General features: G+C 39.3%; 1 protein-coding gene across 2 annotated transcripts in view; it reads left to right on the top strand.

Moving 5' to 3' along the window:
• GRID2 (glutamate ionotropic receptor delta type subunit 2) overlaps nt 1-24,672 on the top strand; it is a 1,366,547-nt gene that overhangs the window by 751,732 nt on the left and 590,143 nt on the right. The window lies entirely within an intron of this gene.

The following is a 24,672-nucleotide window of genomic DNA, read 5'->3' as shown; positions in this document are numbered from 1 at the left end:
TGCAGATTCAAGTCAGTATCTCGTCCATTGAGAAGAGCTGTTAAGTGTCATCTTCATTTCACTGGTACAGGAGAGAGAGACACCTTTACAAATGAAAATTTTCTTCATAAGTGTAAATTTACTTTACAAAAGGGAAAGTTATGTTCTGTTTTTAGTATTTCCTGTATCTGCTGTTCCTCAGTTGCCTTCAGCTCAGAATAATCCTTATGCCAAAGTGGTGTATTTGGGGGTAGCATATTCTGTTCCTCTAGTTCTGTTTCCTCTGTGTGCAGCTAGCATTAGAGAGCTGCAATCTAGGAAGGTCAGCTGTTTGCTTGGACAGGGCCTCCTAGAATGGCATTTCTCAGTATTGTTATATTCAGTATCTGATTCCAGGCACTTGCTGTTTAGTTATTTATGACCACCTCCTTCTAAACTTAACTGTGACCACCACAAAATTGACTGGAAACTGATACCCAACAAAATGGTAAAATATAATTTAAATATCAAGACTAAGGAAAGGATAAATTAGAAAAAAAGGTTACATTTTAGAAGAGAAATTACCACATCAAAATATAGATCAGCATGTTGCATAATTTCTCCCAGTAAAATGGTTAAATCCTTGAGGTCAGGGGCTATTATACATTTCATATTCTCATCAGTATTTGACATAGCACATACACGTAGTTGATGCTCAGTAAATACTTAATGGTTTGTTTTATTTCATTTATTTGTGAAAAGGCAAAGCAGAAAAAAAACTGTGCCTTACATATCATGAAAACAGTTTCTTTTTTATTGATGAGAGCCTGCCCGAATGAGAACCTTAACACAATGGTAAAGAGCTAGGGAATTCTCAGATTGCTTCACTCCCTCGCTGATTGTAAACACCTGGAGGAGTAGACAATTGAAAATCCTTTGTGGTGTCTGCAGCTAAGTTTGAGCACACAGTCTCACAGCTCTCAGCGTGGACACTAATTTCCAAAATTTAACTTGAGGCCTTGAGGGATGAAACTGGCTCAACTGCTACCTCTTTAGAGGAAAGGAACTTCAGGCTAACATATATTCACTAATTATTATTATTTCTTAATTATCTCAAAACATAAAAGAGGAAAGTCTAAAACGTAATTCTAGTTGGCAAAGGAATTTCATACCAGGAAGGCACCACTTGATTAGCAGCTATGTAGGCAGAGGAAGGGTTTGGGGGTATGGAAATCTGGCTAAGAATTCACATGGACAAGTGCTCAGGGTGTTTAGGAATAGCTCAGTCAGTACTCAGCTTGCTGTGAAAGCGCTCAACTTCCGCATATTTAAATGAGTTGAGAGCTTACATTTTAAAAGTGCTCAATCGGGAGTGCTCAAGCTGCGGGATCTATTAGTTGAATGCTAATTAACTTCTTTTCATATGGTTCACTTCTCAATTAAGCAGACAGACAGTTTTGCTGCTCACCTTTTCAGGTTGAACCTGGACTTTCCAGGAGACATTGAGAGATCTGCGTTTCTTGGGGAGAAAGCAAGGATCCCACCAACCATTCCCATGGCTTTCTTTGGCTCAATTATATTGTCTCTCTCTCTCATGTGTCCACATTATCCTCCTCACTATTTCTGGGCTTTATTGTCTTGGTTTGAAGCTATTGTGAAAAGACTAAAATAGCAGAGCTTGCTGTGTTATTTTATCTGATATCTTTTTATTCCTGATGAATGGGTTTGGTTTTTCCCAAGGGCCTTTTCAATCATTTTGATAACATTTGCTCCTCAGAAATGGTTTTGAGCCTTGATTTGAAGGAATTGGATAGTTTTGTATAGTTCCATAATGTCCACTTTTACTTTTGGTTAATTTATTAGTATCTTTTTAAGTAGGAAAGATGAGTCCCATAATATGTTCTGTATTAAATAAATACCTCCATTAAATAATTTGCTTAAGATCAAACTTGAGCTATATATTTTAAGAATGCACTTTGGGAAGAAGATGCTATGTCTTTTAATCATTTCACTATTGCTATAAACTGAGATGAATACTTAAATGGAATTCTGTTTTCTGTGATGACTTCAAAATATCACAGGATGATGCACTGATGTGTGAGTACATTTTTTTAAACACATTCAAATGATGTCATGTATTCGTTTTGCAAGTACTTCATTATGCATTAAAAAAAACCTTTGAAGTATATATATTTATGTGGTTACTGTTACCAAACCAAACTTAGGTTCACTTGCCCATAAGAAGTAGCCAATCTACTGACATTTTGAGGCAAGTAAAATAACATTTTAATTAGCGTCTAATGCAGGATTAATGCATTAGCCTCCTAACACATCTCCCAGCCAACCTCCCCAAGGCAAAAGCACCTTCCATCTATAATTGTCATTGGAAAGGCAATGGGTTTTGGTGGAGATATCAAGACTTCTTAGGCTGCAGCCATTGAAAGTGTGGATCATCGAACTCCCCCAAGGTTCTCCAAGCAATCTTCTGATTTTAATTGGCTTCTGTATTGGCTTACTGTGGAGAAAGACTAAGTTGGTCAGACGGAAACATTGTTCAGAAAATGAGTTAGTCAATATAAAGTTTTATGTCAATTATAACTCAATTTAAAAAAGAAAGAAAATGTGTTACTCATCTTCCTATATGTGTGAAAGGGATATGAATCTCACTGGAAGTTAATACATCAGGGCTTACTATCACAATCTGAATTTCGCTAATGTGATTCTGGACTGAGTGATGGGATAGTGCCTAGTGTTCTCTTAATAGCCACTTTCTGAGTCTGCAGTGCTAATGGCCTGACCTTGGATGGTGATGAATTTTCTAAGGTAATGACTATCACACCTTGAAGCCTCTTTTGAGAAAACTTGCTGGATGTCAAAATCACATTTAGAGTTTTTTCTCTTTGAATTTCTATTGAATTTATGTGATGTTTCCACAATAATGCCATGCTCAGTTTTGTGAGCACAATGAACATTATTTTTTTTACCATTAACCTGGTATTCAAAACTACAAAACTTAGGCATTCCAATGAAAATTAAATTTGGATAATTTTAGCAACCTGGGGTAGCTTATAATGATAATACCCAATTAGGAATATCTTTTTCATTAAAAAAAATGAAGGAATTTGGATAACAGAGATTTCTTCACAAATTCTGCCCAGTGGCTACTAAGAGGCAGCACCCTGTTATTGCTTTGCTCTAAAATGAAGTTAGAAACCTATTCCCCGTTGCCCCTTGCTGTTTGGCATATTGAAACTTGTCTATTAAGTTACCCTTTACATTGTTTCACAATGTTCTCTCTGAAAATAAAAGCTAATTCAGCTTTCTTATCTTTATGATAGATAAAATAATGTCTAGAGTGGGGGAGTTCACCATGCAATGATATATTCAAGTGATGTACTTACTTTAATAAACCAAGAAGGTATTTAGGTGGTTTGCATCAATTTTAAACAATTATCTTTTTGTATTTACTTGACCTAGTTAGATAATGATTTGCAAACAGATTTGATTCAACAAAACATTAAAATGTTCAGTGAAGTCTTAAAACAACTGCTTTTAATATTCCTGAACAATAGGAAGCTCGAGGCTTGGGGTTCAGCCTGCTGTGAGGTGGGGGGGGGGGCTTGTTTGCAATCAGCTCTGACATTTTCAGATATTTCCACTATGAAGTTCTGTTTTGAAAACACTTATTAGAGAGCAGCTGAATGTGTGTCCTCCACTGAGTGCTACTTCTTTTTGTTGTTGTTTTTGTAGTTTTCAGTTGTTGTTGGCCAAGATTAAGAAATGATTGAGACGGCATCAGGGTGTGTCATTTGATTGCTATACAAGATAATATTTTTTTTACTTTTTAATATTATCTTTTCCAAATTAGGATTTTGTAATGCCTTATTACTGTGCAAATGCTTGTTATGACTGTGTTTTTCCTCTACTGTATGAACTGCTTTCCAACTGAAAATTAATAAGGGCTCTCAACTGGTCCTAAAGTTTTCCTCAGTATGAGCAGATATAACTATTGTTTGTTTGACTGGAGCATTTACTTTGAAAGATACCATCTGAGTTTGAAAATAAACTAAGCCCTAGTCTTGTTTTCATACAATAGTATCAGGAAACTATTTTGTTTTGTTTTGATTTCAGTAGTAAACCAAGGGTAGTTATCTGATCATTTTTAAGGATGTGAATTTCAAAAAAAAAAAAAAAAAGGAAGTCATGCTTGTTTTTTGTCATATCAGTGTCCAATCAACAAGGGCAAAATGCTTGTTAAATGGGGGTCAAATGACAATGCATCTATAACAGTACATTTTAAAACCATGTGGTATGCTAAAATTTCAATCATTTTATCCATTTTGTGAAAATTGAATCACTGCTCAATTTTTCAACAGTGCCACTGTTCAAACCAATTACAAGTTCTTTTGAACATCATAATACCCCGATAGGATAGATACTATTATTATCCCCATTTTACAGATGAAGAAGGCAAGGTACAAGAAGATATATAGCTTTTCCAATGTCACACTGTGGGTTATAACCCAGGCAACCTGCCTCCACATTTTGTGCTTGTAATTGCTATACTATGCACTGTTAAAAATTCCAAATGTTTTCATTATTCCCCTCTGAATGCTAGCCTCTGGATGTTTATGAGTAAGTCCTTGCCTTAATGGTAAGAAAGTGGACTTTCCAACAGTAGTCTTATTATTCTTCAACTGAAAGTGTAGTCCAAGCTTCTGAGGGACATACATCCAAAAGAGAGGGAGGAGAAAGAAAGAGAGAGCCTCACAGGTTAGCTATTGTCACACCAGTTCTGAAGATCAGTGGGAAGAAAATGTCATGTCAGCCAATTTATTTCATTTAATCCTAAGGTTAAAAAATTTCAATGGAAACGAATCATTTAAAGATCTTTACATATGGTGTAAACACTGATTGCAATATTCTTGTTTATCTTACGCATAGCAGAATAAATTATTTGAATAGATCATGCATAAAAGTTGTATGCCATTATAAATGCAAGACAAATGGAATTCTAAAGGAAAAAAACTGGGAGAATCTGCTTGAGGAAAATTTACTTGTTTAAAGATATTTTATTTTTCTATAACCAACTATAGTACTAAATGAATAAGAGTTCATTAAATTTATAAGCTGTTTCCATCAACTGACCAAGACTTCAAGGAGGTTAAAGGACCAGTGATTTCCAGGGTATAGAATACTGTATGAATCTTAAAGGCAAAGTAGCTGCTTTTATAACATCACCAAAAATAATAAAGTCTTTAAAAAATGGTAGATAGACGCTAGATAAATAGATAGATAGATAGATGACAATATATAGGTAGATAGATAGACGATAGATAGATGATAGATAGATAGATAGGTAGATAGACGATAGATGATAGATGGATAGATAGACAATAGATAGATAGATGACGATAAGTAGATAGACAATAGATAGACGATAGATAGATAATAGTAAAGGAAGGACGATATGTGCTCTTCTGCTGGATGGTTTATAATCTAAGGCTGATAACACAGACAAAAATTAATATAAGAATGTAAATATATGCAGAGAAAATGAAATGTGTAATTGTTTAAAATCTCAGACTACACACCCATTACTTGAAATTCTCAGCGGTGAGATTTATAAGTGGCTGATAAATGTTGCCACTATAGCCACTGATACTTGGCAGAACGCACTTAGCCATTCTAAAGTTTCCACAGGGAACTGACATTTTGTAGTTTGTTCATTATAGGCAGATGGCTATAGCAAAACTCCAGCCTGAGTTTATTTGTCCCTTGAACTCCTTGAGGAAGGTGCAACAAAAACTAAATGCAAAATAAAATAAACCTTCGAATTATTGGAAAACACTTTTATAGGCATTATGATCATTACTATGCAGAATTATGCCTTGCCCTTGAGAAATTTGCATTTTACATTAAGCAAACTGCCAATTTACAAGACTGCTGCTTGAGCTGACACAAATATACTACAGACACTTTGTCCTCTAGGCCCAGAAGGAACCCACAGAACTGCTCTGTCAGTATCATTCATGCAAGTGACAAATAATGTCAAACCTGTTTAGTGAAGCAAGTAAACAGAGTAAAGAGGGTTTGATGACAAAGAAATAGTAAATGGATGCACAGATGAGGCTGGGATATGGTTTGAGATGACAGTGAGACATGCAATTTAGGCTGTCTTGCTCTGTTTTGTATATTATCTAATAGTTATGAAATATACTTGAAACAAATGAGTTTCATCTCTATGACAAAAAATATCATGTGGATGTTTTAATTATATCATCTTTAATAACATTTTATCATGAAACCAAAACATATGGGACCACTGAAGAGTCACTCTGTTTTATATTTATTTACCTCAAGAGTAACATTTTAAAAATTAAAACACAAATTTAATATAATTAGAAAAATAAATGCTTTCTGAAGCCGTTCACCTACTTTATAATTCACATAAAGTTAGCTTTCTGATATTGAACATGAGGTATACCAAGAATTTCTTCTTAATCTAGCATATAAAGGCATTTGAGTTTTGTTTTTGTACCACATTTATATCATAATCCACACACTCAATAATATTATGCCTAGATGTAGAATATTTATGAATAGTCGTGCACGTATTTGAGGAATAGGTAGGATGAACTCAAAATTGGAAAAACATTAACAGTGCTGGCCATGAAGACTTGCAAGAGAGGTAAGATAGAGGGGAATAAAAGGGAACCATTAAGAAGAGTTATTATAAGGTCCCTTTTTATAGAAGAGGAATCTAAACTCAGAGAGGTTAGGTTGCTAACACAAAAATCACATGGCTAGTAAATGAGTGAACAGCCACTTCAAATCATCTCACTGAATACACACACACACACACACACACACACACACACACACACACACACCCCTAAGTTGTGCCTGACATCATTCTCAGCATTGAGGATACTATAGTGTTAGACCCAAACGGTCTACGAGGGATTCCAACTCGCCCAAAAACCGCCAAGAGTCGAGAGCCGCTGCAACACGCAAGAGGTTTATTAGGAGCCGATGCACCGGGGTTCCCTGAACCTCACGCAGGAGGCCGATGGGGAACCCCTAAAAGCGGAATCACATACTTTTTATAGGTTTATTTACTCATAGGGCGGGTATATTCTCACAATGATTGGGTAAATGTGGTGACTTTTGAATTCATTGGCTTAGGAACTTTTGCCCCACCTTCTGGCCGTTACCTGTTACGGGCAACTGGAAAATTACCCGCTGGCTGGAAAGTCCCCGTCAACTGAAAAACTCCAAGAATTGGTTTCGATAGGGAGAAGAATTGGTTTCGATAGGGAGAAGGAGTGGCGCACGATAGGGAGAAGAATTTAGGGAGAAGAATTGGTTTCGATAGGGAAAAGGAGTGGTGCAAGAGGTTGGTTTACGGGAACAAGTGAGGGGGTGGAAAGTCCCTAAAGGCCCCACATTCCCCCCTTTTGTTTTTTTGTAACTAATTTCAATCATGGAATTTTAGTTTCTTTTTGCGAGTTTTGGTATTGTTGCCTTAGCATTAAAACTTGTACCATACTAATGCGTTCTCTAATAAAGGCTATCAGGCGATTCAGAATGTATGGTCCAAAAGTTAAGAGCAACAATAAAATAATGAGGGGCCCTAACAAGGTGGAAACTAAAGTAGTAAGCCAGGGAGATTTATCAAACCATGATTGAAACCATCCTTTTTGATTTTCCCTTTCCTGTTGTCTTTTGTCCAGGCGCTCCCTAAGTTTGTCCATAGTTTTGGTAATAGGCCCAGAATGATCAATATAAAAACAGCATTCTTCTTTTAGTGCATCACATAGTCCGCCCTCCTTAAGGAACAGCAGATCTAATCCCCTCCTGTTTTGCCTTACCACCTCTGAAAGCGAGGTGAGGGATTCTTTTAACTGAGTTATGGAACTTTTTAACGCCCGGAGGTCGACATCTACAGCTTGCCTCAAGGCATCATAGTAGTGAGGTTGTTGAATGAGGGCTGTTGCACCTGTTCCTACCCCGGCTGCCATTCCTAGCCCTAGGAGTACAGCCAGGGTGAGGGTTATGGGTTCCCTCTTACACTTTCCTCTGCCCTCATGTTCATCTAGAAAGGATGAATCTGAATGATAAATGAGTCTGGGGACCAGCTGAACTAACACACAAAAATCGGTTGAAGCTTTAAGGACCTCTAAAGAAATGCAGGGGGTCAATCCTGTGTTACATGCCCACCATCCATCCGGAGGAGGGAGGAGATACCCTGAGCCCTGTGGGAGGCTTAAATTGGCACAAAGATGTCGGTGGGATGAGGGGGGCGTTCCTACACATGTACCGTTTCCTAATACTGAGGCCAGGGTCAATTTACTATTTCCTTCTTGTTTCCATCGATATTGATCTGGAGTGTTAACATTATTATAATTAGAATTATATCCTATAGCATCATAATAAGGGGGAGGAGCAGCATAGCAAAGCCAACATGATTTGGTAGCCTCCGGGTTTGTGGCATTTAAAACCTCAAAAGCCGCCTGGACCAATGAGAGCATTCGGTCCCGGGGGGTCTTGGGCTTGATTGTCATTCCTTTTGGCTCAGAAGTTTGGTTTTTTATCTCTGGTAACGCTGTGGGAGGGGCCAAAGGTAGCAAAGAGTGCCCTATCTCAGGGTTGGGGCCTATAGGAACTGGAGTAGGGGTTTCAATTTTTAGTTTGATGGTCATTAGTAATCCATCATCATATCCTTCTTTATAAAACCTGATTCCCCATGAATGGCCATTTATCCAATTTTTATCTTTTTTTTCTGGTTCACTAAAAGAAATTTTAAGGGGATGGCACCATTTTGAACATTTAGGCCTATAAGTTAAGGGGTTGGTTGGGTGTGTATAATTGGCTGTCACCTTAATAAAATCTCAGCCAGAGGTGGGCTTCCAATAGGTGTCTCCTGTGGTTTCACACCCCAGCTTTTGCAATAGAAATGTTCCTTTCCCCCACATTGATAATTTAGGGACCTATGGCGATGAAATCCCGGGCATACATAAAAGGTAGGGTTGCTAAGTTTCTGTCGCATACCCGAGTTTTGGCAGCCGTATTGGCTGGCCCGACCGGGTATGGATGGGGCATTTTGACGATCATGGGAGTGTGCTGTGTCCCAATTGGGAGCTCCTATGGCTAATTTACAAACATCGGGGAAAAGGTCTGGCCACCAGGTCCAAGGAGCAGCAGTATGGCTAACAGACCATATTACATCTCCAGTTTGGGAGATTACCTGCCAGGTTAAACGCTGGGGCAGGTGAGGACTAAAATTACTCACAGTCAGTAGAGGTAACAAAGTTAAAGTTATAAGTCTGATGATCGCAGAAGCTTGAGCTTGAGCGGGTTGCTGGTCTTTTGGGCTCACCATTCCGATGATGCAGATGCTGGCGCGGCCTTCACGTGTGAAGCGTGGATCCACGCAGCGATGCCGTCTACCTTTATAGCCGTGGGGGTGGTGAGCAGGACGATGTATGGTCCTTTCCACCGAGGCTCTAGTGTCTGGGTTCGGTGCCGACGGACGTACATGGAATCTCCGACTTGGAAGGGATGAGCCTCTGCTGGTGTTCCTGGTCGGTAAGCCTCTGCCAGCTGGGACCACACCTCCTTTTGGACCAACTGGAGTCCCAACAGCCTAGCATATAAGTCAGTGTTATTCTGGCAGTCAGGACTTATTTTCTCCCTTAGCGTAAGAAGAGGAGGTGGGGCCCCGTATAGTATTTCAAATGGAGTAAGATGATAGCGGGAGGGGGTATTTCTAGCCCGGAACAGGGCTAAGGGAAGGAGCACCGTCCAATCTGTATCGCCAGTCTCTATGGACAATTTAGTTAGGGTCTCTTTTAGAGTTCTATTCATTCTCTCTACCTGTCCTGAACTCTGGGGTCTATAGGCACAGTGTAATTTCCAATCAGTCCCCAGGTATTTGGCCACACCCTGACTTACCTGGGCAACGAAGGCGGGACCATTATCTGATCCTATTACCTTTGGTGCCCCAAACTGGGGGAAAATTTCTTCTAAGATCTTTTTGGCCACCACAGTAGCTGTCTTCTTCTTCGTCGGGAAAGCTTCTACCCATCCTGAGAAGGTATCTATAAAAACTAGAAGATACCTGTTACCATACCTTCCAGGGCGTATTTCAGTGAAGTCGACCTCCCAATAGGCTCCTGGGCGGTCTCCTCTGAGCCTTTTTCCGACCTCAAGTTTTCCTTTATGGGAGTTTACCTGTTGGCATGGAATGCACTCTCGTGCAATCTGCTCAGCTAATTTAGTTAGTCCAGGGGTATCATAACCTGTCTTGTGTAGTAGGGACACCATCTTTTTGGTTACCAAATGTGTCCATCTGTGAATCTGTTGTAGCATGGATTTTGCTTGTTGAGGAGATAATGTTCCTTTAGTTATGGCTGGGGTACTTGTTCCCCTATCATTTGGTTTCCCAGGACTCTCATCTGACAGTTCTAGTATGATTTCCCGTAGAGCCACTTCTCGTGCCACCCTATCTGCCATGTTGTTGCCTCTTGTCACTGGGGTATTGTCCTTCTGGTGTCCGGGGCAATGAATGATGCTGACTTTAGTGGGGAGCATGAGGGCAGCTAGCAGTGCCACTATTTCTTCTTTGTTTTTAATTTCTTTGCCCGCCGAGGTGAGCAACCCTCTTTGTTGGTAAATGGCCCCATGGACATGGGCGGTAGCAAATGCGTATCTACTGTCCGTATAGATGTTTACCTTTTTGTTTTCTGCTAGTTCCAATGCTCTAGTCATGGCGATTAGTTCAGCCCGTTGGGCCGATGTCCCTTGTGGTAATGCGGCTGCCCAGATGACCTCTTTCCCGTCTACCACGGCTGCTCCCGCCCGACGCTTACCTTCCTCTAGGAAACTGCTTCCGTCAGTAAACCAGGTAACGTCGGCGTTGGGGAGGGGCTGATCCATCAAGTCTGGTCTGCTACCGTGTGCTGCAGCCAGTACTTCCTGACAATCATGGATGACGGTAGTGCTTTCCAGGTCAGGGTCGGGTAGCAAGGTGGCCGGGTTGAGTCCTGTGGCTGAGGTAAACTTAATACGATCTGAGTTTAACAGCAGGGCTTGGTAATGAGTCATCCTGGCATTTGTTAGCCATCTGTCAGGTGGCTGGCGAATTACACTTTCTAATGCATGGGGGGCTGTTATCGTTAGGTTCTGCCCCAAAGTCAGTTTGTCAGCATCTTTGACCAAAGCGGCCACCGCGGCGATTATTTTTAAACAGGCGGGCCATCCTGCTGCCACAGGATCCAATTTCTTTGATAGGTACGCAACTGGGCGATTCCAGGGGCCTAGTTTCTGAGTTAGTACTCCCTTTGCAATACCTTTATTCTCGGCCACGTACAGATGAAAAGGCTTAGTGATCCTTCCCCCGTTCCTTTTTTAGGGCATTCTCTTGCCCAATGACCTTTTTCTTTACAGTAGGCACATTGGTCCTTGTCTAATGGCTGCCTTCTATCCGTTGTTCGCCCTTCCTGTCTATTTCTGTCTCTACTGTTTCCTCCTCTGACTACAGTGGCCAGTATCTTACTCAAATGTCTTTCTTGCCTCTTATCTCATCTTACCTCACGAGCCTCTTGTTCCTTCTGCTTTCTTTCTTCTCTTTCTTCTTCTGTCTCCCTCTTATTATATACCTTATCTGCCTCTTTTACTAAGTCCTGAAGGGAGAAACCTTGCAGGCCATCCAGCCTTTGTAACTTCTTTCTAATATCAGGGGCCGCCTGGTCAATAAAGGCCATTGCTATGGTGGCCTTATGTTCCTCAGAGGTTGGATCATAAGGAGTGAATCGTCTAAAAGCCTCCATTAAGCGTTCTAGGAACACGGTTGGCGATTCCTGGGGCCCCTGAGTTACCTCTCTTACCTTAGCCAAATTCGTGGGGCGCCTGGCCGCTCCATGGAGACCCGCCACCAGAGCCTGGCGATACATTTTCAGGTGCTCCTTACCTTCCGGGGTATTAAAGTCCCAATTCGGCCTGACGAGTGGAAAACCGGCATCAATCTCGTTAGGCAACTGGGTAGGTTGTCCATTGGTGCCTACCACATTCTTTCTAGCCTCCAGGAGAACCCGTTGCCTCTCCTCAGTTGTGAGGAGAGTCTGGAGGAGCTGTTGACAATCATCCCAGGTGGGTTGGTGGGAGAAGACAAGAGACTCTATTAGAGCAGTAAGAGCCTGTGGGTTTTCAGAGAAAGTAGGGTTATGCATCTTCCAATTATAAAGATCTGCAGAGGAAAAGGGCCAGTATTGAAGGGGCCTATTCCCGTGGTTATCGGGGGGGCCATATTCTCTAAGGGGTAAAGCAGTAGAATCCAGGGAAACAGCCCTCCGGCTTCTGGTGCCCGCCGAGGGACCCCCCCCTTCCGCCATAACAGGTGGCCCTACTGGTGCGGAGGGTTGTGAAGCTGGGGGTCCTAGGGGCGACATGGGATTTAGGGCCGGAGGATAAGGCGGTGGGGAATCTAGAAGAAGCAAATCAGACTGCAGGTCAGGATATATCGCCTTTGGCGGGTCCGGGGCAGCAGATGACTTTTCCGTGTCTGGGGTTTTCTTCAGGGCCAATATCTCCGATTGTGCTGGAGCGCATGCAGACGTGCCTGTTGAGGAAACAAAGGGCCGGACCCACGGAGGCGGGGAGAGAACTAGATCTTCCCAGACAAGGATATATGGTATCTGGTCTGGGTGTCCGTGGGGTCCTGTGTTAAAGACCCTAAACTTGACTAGCCCAACCTTATCTAACAGAAAAGATCCTTCGGGTGGCCACCCTGTCTGAAATGTAGGCCACTCAGAGGTACACAGCGTTTGCCATTTTCCTTTCCTTACTTCTACTGAAAGGTTGTGGGCCCTAGCCCTAACTTCGGTCCAGTGGCTTAGGGTAAGAGAAAGAGGAGTCGTCATAGTTTGTCCCATTGTCGTCCGTCAAAAGAAAGATAATAGTACAGAAAAACAATAAAATTTCAAAAGACACACATTGATATTGCCGCCGCGAACTTAAACCCGAAACCAACTCAAATTCAGATGGCAGCTTAAATAACCTGCCAGAACCAGATGAAGGGGAGACAAAATTTGTTTCTCCTTCCAGATGGACCACCAGGGCGTCCCCCGGGGCCCGTGGACACCAGCTTTCGGCACGTCTGCCTAGCCAGGAGTCCAATACAGATTTCACAGCAAGCCGGTTCGCACGGCTTTTTCCTAATGGCGGCTAGCAACAAACAAACGACAAACAAACAGACAATTGGGCTCGAGCCTACCTGATACCTCCGACTCCTGATGTTCTTGTGACCCGGGGGCGAGTGGGGATCCCGGACGAGCCCCCAGATGTTAGACCCAAACGGTCTACGAGGGATTCCAACTCGCCCAAGAACCGCCAAGAGTCGAGAGCCGCTGCAACACGCAAGAGGTTTATTAGGAGCCGATGCACCGGGGTTCCCTGAACCTCACGCAGGAGGCCGATGGGGAACCCCTAAAAGCGGAATCACATACTTTTTATAGGTTTATTTACTCATAGGGCGGGTATATTCTCACAATGATTGGGTAAATGTGGTGACTTTTGAATTCATTGGCTTAGGAACTTTTGCCCCACCTTCTGGCCGTTACCTGTTACGGGCAACTGGAAAATTACCCGCTGGCTGGAAAGTCCCCGTCAACTGAAAAACTCCAAGAATTGGTTTCGATAGGGAGAAGAATTGGTTTCGATAGGGAGAAGGAGTGGCGCACGATAGGGAGAAGAATTTAGGGAGAAGAATTGGTTTCGATAGGGAAAAGGAGTGGTGCAAGAGGTTGGTTTACGGGAACAAGTGAGGGGGTGGAAAGTCCCTAAAGGCCCCACAATAGTAGTAAAGAAGAGAGACAGACTTAATTCTTTCATTTATTTTATTTTCTAATGCATGATAGCAGATATAAACAAGGTAATAAAATATTTGATATTAGTAAATGCTCTAATGAAATAAGATAATGGGGAATTTCTTTCAAAGAAGGTGATTTACTTTTGTAACCCAATAAGTATCAATATTCTATAATGTTCCTCTTTGCTATTAGGAACACTTTGCGAAAATAGTCCCTATGTTATTTATTGTGCTGTAGTCAGACTTCCTGGGCTCTACATACATTTTATGTGTGACCTTGAGCCTGTCTGAGCCTCAGTTTCCTCACAGGCAAAATGGAGTTAATAATAATACTTACCAACATCTTATAATTGTTAACAGGAATAAAGAATTAAATCTATGTAAAACACAAAATAATGCCTGATACCTAAAAACTCGAATATGTGCTATTCTTGTTTTTTTCCCTGTGTTTGCTTATGATTATTATTAACCACAGTTTAAAATACTGTTAAGCCATAATAGGTTTTCATGTTGGTGGACTCTTGGTGCAGTGTCACAAACACTAGGTAAATTAGGGTTTCAGCACCTTTAAGAATATCTCAAGTGAACCTATTCACTGCAACTCAAGGTTCTCTCTGGATTTGATACGCTTGAACTTTAATGGATAACACTTTTATACATCTTAGTCTTATTTGCTTTCCAATGAACTCTTATTGATACATTATGCCCTTCATGCTCTATTACTTATGTTTACTACTTCTAATTGAACCAGTAATACTTCTTCAAATCTCTAAATTGCTACATTACAGTATGTCCAGCCAAAATATTTAACCCAGTAAACTGCTTCTTATATCCTAACCTGAAAGCTACTCTGACATGTTATGGTCAAATTGACTCATGAATCTTCACTTTGGATGCTATTCTATCTACTTTCTCAGTTAATTAATTACACTCTACTCATTCAGTTATCTAAGCCAGACAACTGGGAGTCACCTTCCCCTCACACCTCACAGACTTTGCTGTTCTCCGAGCTCTCTTCTTCTCTCCATCACCATTGTCATCACCCTTCTTAAGATATATGTTAACCCTCAGTTTCTCTTGCTGGCTTGTTACTTTAGTTCTAAATTTATTGGCGTCACATATAGAATATAAAATTTCACAAATCATTTATATGATGGAAAACCAAGCATTAGGAGAAAATAGTGTTATGAAAATGGAAGTACATAACAGATCCTTGCTCTCTAATAAAGTATAAATTTGAACTATGCAGACAAACTTATGAAACAGAAGTTACGACAAGAAAAATGTCAGGCGGGGGCTCGATGAGCTCTATGGTCCCTTAATCTCCATAAGATTCCATGCGATATTTGACACGGGCAATTGACATTTGCTCAATTTTATGTAAATGCAATAAAAAAGTAACCTCATATATCTCCTCAATCCATATTACCAGCCCTTATCTTCATGTACCTTCTGTCAGGTAAATTCTGAAGCTACCATTAGAAATGTAACTGATATATTACCAAAATAAATCTGGATACAATGAAGATAAATATACTAGAATTTTGTATAGTCATGGATGTTATAAAATATGTCTTCTCTGAGCCAAATTTCCCAGTACTTGAAGAAAATTTCAAAATACTGAAATTTAAAGGTCTAAGTCACTTAACACATTTCATTTAAATAGAGCAAGATCATGCTCTAGATTCCCAGAGTAGGTAAAATTTTATGGCTAAAAATTTTAGAGAATATTAAGGTAGTGTTGGTTTTGCGCTGAAACACCTTTCTACTTCTAGGGATTCTGGGTGTTTCAGTAAGGTCACAGAAAAACCTCACCTCAAATATAAAATTATATCCATGTCACATTTTGACAAATTGCTTTCATCTCTGGAGAACTGTCTGCTTGTTTCGTTTACAAAGTTTTAGTGCTTCTTCTGGGGAAATTGCATTTAAATGTTCCTATTTTCCACAATTCAGTTTATTTGAAGCAAAGTTTAATTTTATATTCAGATTTCTATATTGATAGGTTTCTGTTATTTCTTGCTGTCTTGTAGTTCTATTTATTTTCTATACTTTCTTCTTTCCTTTGTATTTTCAAATTTATTTTTCATTCTGTTTTAATTAATAGGTATCTGAGACTGATTTTAGATTTAAAACTACACATGCAGTCTTTCAATTTCTTTTTTAATCTTGAGATGAAATTTATACATGTTGCGTATGAGCTACTCATGAACCAAAGACCTTTAGTTATGTGCAGTGGCCTGGAAGCCAGCTACACTAGGTCCTAGATCCTGATATCCTGGTAGTTACTTGAACTCAGATAATGAGCAAATATGACCAACCTGTAATGTCAAGCAGAAATTACAGAAGAGATTCTTAAAGGTTTTTGCAAACAAATGATTTCTGTTTTATTTGAAATATGTGTTTAAATTATTATAAAAATTATTTATTTACAAAAATAATTTATTTTTGTAATAATTGAAACAATACATAAATGTCAAGTTAACACAGGCCTGGTTATAAAAGCAATGGTTTGGGCAAACTTCTGTGCAATGGAGATTTAAAAGGTGTTTCGTTGCATTGTATTATATCATGAATAGAGTTAGTGTTTCCTACAAGTTTCAAGAAGCCTCCTTTGAATTTTATGCCTATAACAAGGAATTTAGACAGTTGGTAAGCAATATTTGTGATTCAATATTTAAAGCAAAATATCTACTGCTTCTTTTTTCAATTTTCCCTATCAGTTCTTTGAGAGATGTTTATTTATTTATTTATTTTTGGCTGCGTTAGGTCTTCGTTGCTGCACACGGGCTTTCTCTACCTGCGGCAAGCGGGGGCTACTCTTCGTTGTGGTGCACAGGCTTCTTATTGCGGTGGCTTCTCGTTGCAGAGCACGGGATGTGGGATCTTCCTGGACCAGGGCTCGAACCCATGTCTCCTGCATTGGCAGGCAGATTCTTAAACACTGCGCAACCAGGGAAGCCCCTGTATATTGGGTTTTTTATTTTTTTTTTGCAGTACGCGGGCCTCTCACTGTTGTGTCCTCTCCCGTTGCGGAGCACAGGCTCCGGACACACAGGCCCAGCGACCATGGCTCACGGGCCCAGCCGCTCCGCGGCACGTGGGATCTTCCCGGACCGGGGCACGAACCCGTGTCCTCTGCATCGGCAGGTGGAATCTCAACCACTGCTCCACCAAGGAAGCCCTATGTTGGTTTTTAATGTTTGCTTTTTAAAAATTTTTATTGGAGTATAGTTGATTTACAATGTTGTGTTAGTTTCAGGTGTACAGCAAAGTGAACCAGTTATACATATACACATACCCACTCTTTTTCTTTAGATTCTTTTCCCATGTAGGCCCTTACAGAATATTGAGTAGAGTTCCCTGTGCTGTACAGCAGGTTGTTATTAGTTATCTATTTTGTATATAGTAGTGTGTATATGTCAGTCCCAATCTCCCAATTTATCCCTTCCCTCCCCCTTATCTCCTGGTAACCATAAGTTTGTTTTCTACATTCGTGACTCTAATTGTTTTTTTAAATAAGTTCATTTGTACATTTTTTTTAGATTCCACATATAAGCGATATATATGATATTTGTCTTTCTGTGTCTGAGTTACTTCAATCAGTATGACAATCTCTGGGTCCATCCATGTTGCTGCAAATGGCATTATTTTGTTCATTTTTATGGCTGGGTAATATTCTGTTGTTTATATGTACCACATCTTCTTTATCCATTCGTCTGTCGATGGGCATTTAGGTTGCTTCCATGACCTGGCTATTGTAAATAGGGCTGCAATGAACATTGGGGTGCATGTATCTTTTTGAATTATGCTTTTCAGTGGGTATGTGCCAGTAGTGGGATTGCTGGGTCCTATGGTAGTTCTATTTTCAGTTTTTTAAGTAACCTCCATACTGTTCTCCATAGTGGTTGTACCAATTTACATTCCCCCCAACAGTATAGGAGGGTTCCGTTTTCTCTACACCCTCTCCAGCATTTACTGTTTATAGATTTTTTGGTGATGGCCATTGAGAAATATTTAAATTGCTATGGGAGTTATTATAATAGTCAATCCTGACAGATATGTACCTGTAAATCAGATTCATATTAAAAAAATATTCAACTACATCAAAATACAGAAACAGATTGAAAGAGTTGTGAGGCTCAAATATGACTGTGTTTTTCAAATGTGTATCAAGAACCGTGAAGGATCAGTATGCAAGCTGAAAATTTAACCTGAGACTACTTCATGGACAAAAGCAGAAGTTTCTTGGGTCAAAACCAGAAGATTTCATTACTCACAGTAATGGCAATAGGCTATTAGCATTTGCATTGGTCCTATGTGTCCCCCAGGTTACACAGGGCAATGTGGAAGACTCATAGAAACTGTACACACAATAGGTTTGCATCATAGCTGAGGAACCCACACTTAGGGAGCCCAGATCTTTTATAATAGGCTGCAAGAAGGCATGCCCTTTGCCCCAGAGGGTGACTTTATCTTTGTTATATTGATAGTAAACAAATATGCCCTTTGCTCTGGAGGCAGACATTACCTCTGTCTCCCAAGGCTGTTTGCTATACAAACATCCTTGCAAAGATAAGCAAAAGGACAGTTGGTGTCTTTCTCATAAGATGTGCAAAAATGCAAGCAACCCATGAAGAATTGTCTCTGACAATGTGATATTCAGTTTCAAGTTTTTCATTTTTATCCAAGGAATCGTAATTCCCTTTGATTGAATTTAAAGTAAGAATAGATATGCATTTGAACTGTAAGTGATATAAATTTATGCTAATATTGGTTGAATCAATCTTGCATACTTTTGTTGCTTGCGAGATTGCATTAGGTAAAAAATGTTCTGCTAAAAAATATGTTAAAACCACTGGTTTAGAACAGGACACAAGGACAAGCTACTTAGATCAATTTATCCTGCATTATAACTGCAGATTTTACTCTTAATTGTCACATCTCTTGTTAATTATTTCATGACTATACCAGACTTTGCACAAAAATCAAATATTCTAATGATATACCCAGATGTGAATATGTTCTGCTGATGCAACTTATGTTACCATCCTTATATAAGAAGCCAATATAGCGTGGAATAGAGGATGTAAACTACACATATCAAGTGCAATTGTGAAAAAAGGCTTCTACCATGTTTCATGTAAATCCTAGTTGCTCCTTCAGCCCAAATTTTGAGCTTTGATAAAGATGACAGTTTCATATATTTACTATTGCATTGCACTTTAAAGTGGTATATCTGATTTCTGAGTTTATAAAAAAAATCCTGTATATAATTAAGTTCTACTATTTCATTTTATGGCTAAGTTTTCATGTTTATAAGACTTGAATCCAGTGTGAAAATTTTGTAGGAGCAACTGTGCCTTTGACTGCTCTGAGAGTTTTCAGAGGATTATTCTAACATCTGGATACAGCTAGAGTTATCTCTGGGAGAAAAAAATGCATTTTGTTTTCTATTGCATTTCTAAAAAATGCATTTTCTATTATTTACATTACATATGAGCTTTGTCTTAAACATAAGTAATTTTGTTTAAAATAACTGTCTAGGAATTTTTTAAAGGATATTATAAACTTCTGAGCTACTCACTCCAGTATAACCGAGGAATTTAATTATGAACAATTAGGGACAAACATAATAATGTAATAACATATTTCCTCTAATGCTACATTAGCCTGTGTCCAAATCACCAGGATGGTTTGGAAAAACATAAATTCCTGGGTCTCACCCCAGAGTTTCTGATTCAGTAATGCCAGATAATTTTCATCATCAGGAGATGCTCACTGCTGGTCCAGGGACCATACTTTGAGAATCATTGCTCAAAAAAATAAAGGTATGTAGATGATGGAAATGAAAATGATAAAGATGAGGGTAGTAGGTAATGAATACTACATGTTGTCCTGGTGCTTAGAAATCTGCTAAATTCTTTATATATATAAACTCATTATGGCTTATGATTAATTTTCCTTAATGAGAAAACTGAAGCTTAAGGAAGTTAAATGGCCCAGGATCACAACATTGAAAAGTACAAGAGCCAGTCCTTATACTAAAGCCTTTCTGACTCCAACTCCTTCACAGAGAGTAGAAAATGTGCCCACAGAAGAGATATAAATTTTCACACAGGAGGAGAAATAACTGTAGAGTTTGTGATGGCCTTTGGAACTAAAAAGTAGATGTGAGAAAGGCACTGTGACTCAGGAGAGCCAGATACAGCCCGTGCCTTCTGGTAAGGGGTGAGGAGAAGCTTCTTGTGTGGGAATTAGCACTTGGGATCTAACCCCTTTAATGAGTCAGAGACTGCTCAAGGTCGTGAGAAGTCCAGAAGCAACCTGTAAATGACAAGGGGGAAAATAAACACCAAATGAGGTCAAACCAGGGTTCTTCCATAGTTTTCATATTTATAAATAAATGGCTTCTGTTACTTAGAGTAAATAACAATATTTCTTCATCAAAATACTGGAGGGCTTCCCTGGTGGAGCAGTGGTTGAGAGTCCGCCTGCCTGTGCAGAGGACACGGTTTCGTGCCCTGGTCTGGGAAGATCCCACATGCCGCGGAGCGGCTGGGCCCGTGAGCCATGGCCGCTGAGCCTGCACGTCTGGAGCCTGTGCTCTGCAACGGGAGAGGCCACAGCAGTGAGAGGCCCGTGTACCGCAAAAAAAAAAAAAAAAAAACTGGAGACTGAAATGGCATACTCTCTGTGCTTCGTGCCCAATAAAAGTCTGAAATGATGTATGTGTTAGAGTACCCATAAAAAGCACCATTAATCGTTGCAGTGACAATGGTGAAGGCAGAGTATCGGGGGAAGTGGGAACTTGGTGGATAAGCCTTAAAATCTGAATGATAGGCTAAAACAAAAATATCAGAGCCTCTCCTACCTTTACTTTACTGACCTTATGTCTGTTCCTTGAACACACCAAGCTTGTTTCTCACTTACAGATATTGCAATGGCTGTTTCCCCTTCCCAGAATGCTTATTATTCTAATTTCCATAATGGCTGGATCCTTCTTGCTATTCAGATCTCCCATGTTTCAACCTCAGGGGGATCCATCCCCAATCACCCACATCCCATAACACTTATCCATATATATTGTGGCATATATTTTAGTTATTTATTTGCAAATTATCTTTCTCTCCAGTCACTGTAATGAAAGCTTTGTTAAAAAGGGAATTTCTGCCTGTTTTTACTACTATGTTTCTAGCATATAAACAGTGTCTAGCACATATTAAGTTTTCAATAATTGTTAATTTTTTGAATAAATGAATGAAGAAGAGAAGGAGGAAAGAGAGAAATAAGGAAAGTATAGAAATTGCAGTACTTGAACTTGAATGGATTAGTCACCAGATTTTCATGCCTTAAATCTGCACTGAATTCCTAAGCTAGCAGCTCTCCACACTCTTCCCTTTATGGTCTTTTGTGTGCAATGATGAGCGAATGTAATGTAGTTATGTGATTATAGGCTCTTTGATTTCTACCTCCCCCCTTTTCCCTCAACACTCAAGATAGATAAAGGTGTATATATATGCATAATAACTGAAAACTGCAAACAAATTCTCAGTTCAAAATCTGATCAGTTTTTTAATTAATCACTTGAAAAATAATTCACTCAGCTCCAGAAGTAGTATGAATTATGTAGGAGACCTAAGACTAAATATTTTAATTCAACTTTTCCCCTCTGTCAGGAAAACCCCTTAAAAGCCCAACTGCATGTTTATATTCTTGTAATCAACTGCAAACTAATTTTATTCATGAAGTCATATTTAAACTAATAGTGACCTGAGAGTTAACTCTGTTTGGTAATGTATTTGGATTTTCATTTGTTATGGAATTTAAATCAAGGGATTTGGAAATAAAGTAGACAGCAATTCAATTCTGATAAAAATTGAGTCAAGGAAAAAAGCAGCATCCTGTAAGCTCTAATGTAAGCCCAGTCTTTGAAAAATAACATGTGCTGGGAAAGAAAACTTTTTCTTCTAGGTTCTTTGGCTGGTCTAATAGAAACACAAATTTAATTTCATACATATAGGAGCTCCATAAATATATGAGACACAAGGGCAAGTCAGGTAGTTGAGGCTTATATGCCATCCTGAGCTAAGGAATGGGGTAGGGACCTGGGGTTTCAAAGGGAAGGAAAGTAATTCACAGGATAATAATAACAACAGCTATTTGGTAATTAGATGGTTGCCCAGCCATACAGATAGGTCCTTCAGATAAAGATTATCTCTGGTAATAGCTCTGTCTCTCTTAGCCAGGCTCCATATATAAATTCTTTTAGGTAGTTAAAGGAAAGCCAAAAGTTTTTCTTGAATCTGCTAAGTCTGATTGCCTTCAGCTCGAAATAATCTACATACCAATGTGGCATATTTTGGAGTCACATATTCTGCTCCCATTCACATGCATGGTACTTGAAGATGCTCTGAAGAGTGAAAACTTTTCATGTGTGATCTCCTTAAAACAGAATTTATGTTCAAATTTTATGGATCATTGTACATAAAGAGTGGTAATGAATCCCAGGATTATTTCTAGATTGTTGAGTGTGTGTCTGTGTGTGTGTCTGTGTGTGTGTGTGTGTGAGAGAGAGAGAGAGAGAGAGTCTAAGTCAGAATAAGAGAGAGGTTGAGACAGAGAGAGGAAGAGAACTACCAAGAAAAGACCCACTAGGGCTTCCCTGGTGGTGCAGTGGTTGAGAGTCCTCCTGCCGATGCGGGGGACACGGGTTCGTGCCCCGGTCCGGGAGGATCCCACATGCCTCGAAGTGGCTGGGGTCGTGAGCCATGGCCGCTGGGCCTGCGCGTCCGGAGCCTGTGCTCCGCAACGGGAGAGGCCACAGCAGTGAGGGGCCCGCGTACTGCAAAACAAACAAACAAACAAAAAAGAATAGACCCACTACACATAGCTAAGAGATGGTATGTTTTAAGAAACAATTGCAGATTTATAAATATTATACTATAGACTTATTATATAAATAGAATGTTTTGTAAAACTTGCTTAGCCACTATGATTTTTCATTTGTAAGAAGGAGGGAATAATACAATAAGTTTCACTTATGGCTTTTAACTCATTTATTCACACTATTAAAAATATTTATTGAGTATCTACTATGTGCTAGTTGCTATTCTGGTTTCTGGGAATGCTGTAAAGCATTTCGTTTTCTAACCCATATAACTTTCTAAGCTACAAAGAAGAGCAACTTGTTCTTAGGTGTAGAATGATTGAACACACAAAGAGATTGACTACAAATGTATTCTGTAAAGGTCTATGCCATATCTCTTCAGTTTAGCATTTTATTATAATGAAATTTGACGACTTTCAAAAAACAAAAAACAGTCAATTATGATTTTTTTTAATATAATTTAGAAAAACAGCCTTGGACTAAAGATAGAGTTATAAGAAAAGTGATCAGAGGCTTGCACATTTATATTGAGACCTATAGGTATTATCAGTGTGACAGGAGATGAAGTTTATAACCTTCATATGGAGATGTTTTGCTAGTAACATACTTTTTATTTGTAGGAAAAAATGTAATCTAAAAGTGAGCTATAGATGTAATGCCTTCCATTCTAGAAAAATGGCTAATGGATGCTATATAAAGTGTAAGAAAGCCTTTTTCTGATACAGGGAATATATACATTCTGAAAGATTACCTGTGGAGTAATTTATGCTCATCAAATATTTTCTCTTCTACCTACACGATACTTGACACTTGCTATGAGAAAAATTTGTACCCAGATCAAATATAATCTCAGAGCAATCCTTTTAATGTCAGAGTTTTGGAAAAGCAAATGTAATTCCTTTTGCAATTTAATGCTTATGGAAAAACAGAAACAGTGAAACTAGAAATGCTGATCACTTCTTGAGGCACTGCTGCTAGGATGTGTCAGGAGAGAAGGGGACATTAAGACTGCCTGCTTCATGCTGGGAGCCATTAGCTGACTGCTTCAGGCTCTGCTACCCACAGCGGAGCAGAAAGGGGGGTGGCCTGGATGCAGGGGAGGAAAGACAAAAGACAGATTTATTGTCTTCTCTATAGGATCTTATTTCCATTCTACTCTTGTGCTCTTTTATAAAGACATTAAATAAGTTTCTTAACCTTTTACTATTTGTACTCTTTGCAATCTGAAAAAAATGCAAGGCTATTTATATTTTGACTTGAAAAATCATTTTAAAATGCTTTAAGTGTTCATCACTTTATACTTATGAATTTTAAGTATAGCTTCCTAAAGACAAAGTCCTGGGAACTGGATTTCTCTAAAGAGTGATTTTATGAGTTTGCTTCACACTGAACGCATTTCTAGTGCTTAGATCATGTACCATGTACCATGTGCTTAAGTGCTCAGCAGATATGTTACCTGAATGAAGAGCTGTAATATGGAAGGATGGAAGCCACTTTATGCAGAATATTGTGCAGAGTATTAAGTGAGGGGTGTAATTGCCCAAGGTCCGAATGCTTAACTCATATCCATGCATACCATGGTTTTAAACCCAAGCTCTGACACTTACTGTCATGTGCCTCTGATAAGTGAGTTAACTTCTCTAAATGTAAGTTTTATCTATTGCAAAGTAGAAATAACACTGCTTACCAACTTCACAAATTGCACATAAAACAATGCCAGTCACACATTAAGCCCTCAATATATGTCTTATATGTCAGTATAATTATTTTCAGTGATAGAACATACATACAAAGAAAAGAAAAAAAATAATGAAATGAAAGTGGAAGAGACCTGGTAGGAAACAAAAATCAAAATGCTTTACATATAATAATCAGCTTACAAACCTTATTCTTCTTTATATATTTTATGAAAGTAACTTCTACATTCTCAATTATAGCATACTGATGTATTTCC

The sequence above is a fragment of the Phocoena sinus genome, chromosome 5, assembly GCF_008692025.1.
Source record: "Phocoena sinus isolate mPhoSin1 chromosome 5, mPhoSin1.pri, whole genome shotgun sequence".
Classification (NCBI taxonomy): domain Eukaryota; kingdom Metazoa; phylum Chordata; class Mammalia; order Artiodactyla; family Phocoenidae; genus Phocoena; species Phocoena sinus.
This window is presented reverse-complemented; position numbering and strand designations above follow the sequence as displayed.